Raw genomic sequence first — 2,945 nt, 5'->3', positions numbered from 1 at the left:
GGAGCCATTGCAATCGCTTTGAGCCTTGAACTTGTCTTTTTTATGTTCACATCTACAGTAGCTTGAAAACAGAGTCACGCTGTATGTAATTTATATAATTTAAAGCACGTAATATCAGCTGGAGGGTATACAACACACTCAAGGAAGATGAAAAGGTTTGCATTTAAAATGGCTCAGGGACACGACCTATCTACTGGTTACCAGTTGGGATGAGACACCGGAGGGATAGAGTACTTTTCCACTAACATAAATAAGGTAAAGCTGTGCACGTTATGAATATTCAATCACGTGAATTGCAGTTGAATTGAAAAGTTTTTTTTTTATGGCACATTATTGGATGATTTCAGTGAACACTGCTTCATCTTATTTACTAAACCTATGCGAAAATTCTCTTTGTTTTAAAGCCTTGAAGTGCATTTCCACTTTTTCAGCCAAATTGGGCTAACACCAATTTAAATACTCCCATTTATATACCACAACTTAAAAATAATAACAGGGTTATTCACTAAAGGGTGAAGAGTTTGGAGGAGGCCGGAGAAGTGAACAATCCAGGACAACATGGCTGAACTGGAAAGTGAGCTGAATTGGATAATTTTTCCAAATTAGCTATGTTGTCCTAGATTGTTCACTTCTCCGACCTTCTCCAAATGTTTCACCCTTCTGTGAGTAACCCTGTAAAAAAATTGCTGCTTACATTTTATTTGCTCTTTTTTGGAAAGTGAAGTTTTTTTTCCTGCTGCGTAATGTTAAAGAGGGGGGCTATGGGGCTAATGTTGACCATAAATAACCTTGTCTGTATGGTGCTGGCAGATCTTTATTATCAGCTGCAAACTAGATTTGAACACAGTCTATCATAACAAAGGGTTAAAGATCTCGAGACTTGGACTCCGCATTATCGGTTAATGAGAGAAACCCATTAATTTTTACCCAGGGCAAAGTGACAGGGTTTCTTTAAAGAAGAAGTATCACCAAAATCATTGCTGAGTCCCCCAGCAGATCGAGTGCATGTAGCTCTAGGTTCCTTTCTGATCTGTGGTGTGATTGCAGAGATAGCATGGTCTACAGCGTGCCCCCCTCTCACCACTGCTGTTTGACCACGCTGCTCAGGAGGAGACTTGTATATAATTATCTGTGAGTGACAACACACACAGAGGAGAGGGGGCATGATAGAGAGCGTACACAGAGGAAAGAGACGGTGACAGTGCTGCATTATGTTCCCATTTCCTTTTGCGTTTTGTGTCACGTTGCTCTAATTCTTTCAATTGCTTTCCTCTACACACCTATGTGCCTGCCCACAACTGCTGACATTCTCCCTACTCAGTATGTTCAAATTTCAGTGAAATTAAAGGAGAATTCCCATGTTAGTCACTAGAACATTCGTACCCACCAGAAAAGTTTCCGATTCTCTTTTGCTCTGTAAACAACTCCACAATCTAGGATTTCCACTGACTTTCTGCCTTGGTGACAATAATCACTCGAAACAAATAGGGTGGTTGAACCTTCCTCATAGAGACGCATCTTCACTCTCAGGGCTGTCTCTAAGGTATTTTCTGCTGTTTAAGGCCATGTTTTCCAGCATGGGGGTGCTAGCAGGGAATGGTCAAGGGTTGGGGTTGCGCAGGGGAGGGTGGTAGACACCAGACAGAGCAACTGACAGCATAGTCCAGTGTCAAATACCCCCCCCCCCTTTCTGAATGACAAATCATCACAACAACAGCACAACCCATGACCACGTGACCATTCCCCGTTAGAACCCCCTACCCTCAGCTCACTGACGTTACTGGTTCCCAGAAGCTTGGCGGGACGTAAGAACATTCCACTCAGCTTCTGGCAACTGGTGACGTCAGTGAGCTGGGTGGGAAACTGCACAGAGCTTCACAGGTTCCTAAGGGTTCTTAGGGTTCCTAAGGGTTCTTAGCAACCTGGGACACAGTGGCCACCCCCTCCACAACCCAGCCACCCATCTGCCAACCCACCACCACCCAGCAGGAAACCACACAGAGCATCACAGCTTCCTTAGAGTTCTTAGCAACCTGGGACACAGTGGCCACCGATCCACAACCCAGCCACCCATCTGCCAACCCACCACCACCCAGCTGCCCCGCAATGAGATGTCACCTGAGACAACCGCCTCAGGCTCACTCATTACCCTTCCCACCCCACTCTATCCGAAACTAAAAAAAAGAAAGGTTTTTACAAACTCTTTAAGTAAACCAACCTCAGAGCGAGGGAGAAATATAGAAGAAGGGCAAACACCATTTGAGGAACACGGAAGGAAAAGGTAAGCAAGAGGCAGGTAGGCAGAAGGTCATGCATAGAACACGCCTAGTGTGCACACCTTATTATTACCTCTGAGATGTTAAAAAAAGAGCTGCATTCAATCGAACGGAGAAACCTGGCAAACCGACAGCCCTAATCAAAACAATATTATACCTCAAAGAAATAAAACCTTGGCGGAAATGTCATGCACTTGGAATTGATAATGGCCGCACTTGCTCGTCATTCACAGAGCAGGGTCGAACAGATGTTGCCTCCTATAGTGAATAGACACTTAAAGATCTATTACTGTTTAGTGTCAAGCTGAGGAGTGTTTTGTGCATATTTTACGTGCATGAATTGGTGCGCATTTTCCCCCTCCCGTTTACCTTCCGAGCACAAAACTTTTACTTGAAAGCTGTTCCATAATGATAAAAAAAAATGAGAAGAGTAAAAAAACGCATGTAGCATCTCAGGTGAAAATAATTTACAGGCATAACAATCACACACACACCAAAAAAAAATTTGGGTAAGCATTTCTACAATTTGAATTTACTCTGCTTTTCAGTACACATTTAATTGCTCAGTTTCCATGGAAACTGAGACATCAAAAGTACTTATTGTTTTTAAGGAGAATTATTTATGAGGTTTTGCACATTGCTTGTGTGGATTAAAAGAAAAAAAAAAAA

The sequence above is a fragment of the Nanorana parkeri genome, unplaced genomic scaffold, assembly GCF_000935625.1.
Source record: "Nanorana parkeri isolate BGI_ZX_2015 unplaced genomic scaffold, ASM93562v1 scaffold685, whole genome shotgun sequence".
NCBI classification, from domain to species: domain Eukaryota; kingdom Metazoa; phylum Chordata; class Amphibia; order Anura; family Dicroglossidae; genus Nanorana; species Nanorana parkeri.
The sequence above is the reverse complement of the archived record's forward strand: the minus strand, read 5'-3'. Positions refer to the sequence as shown.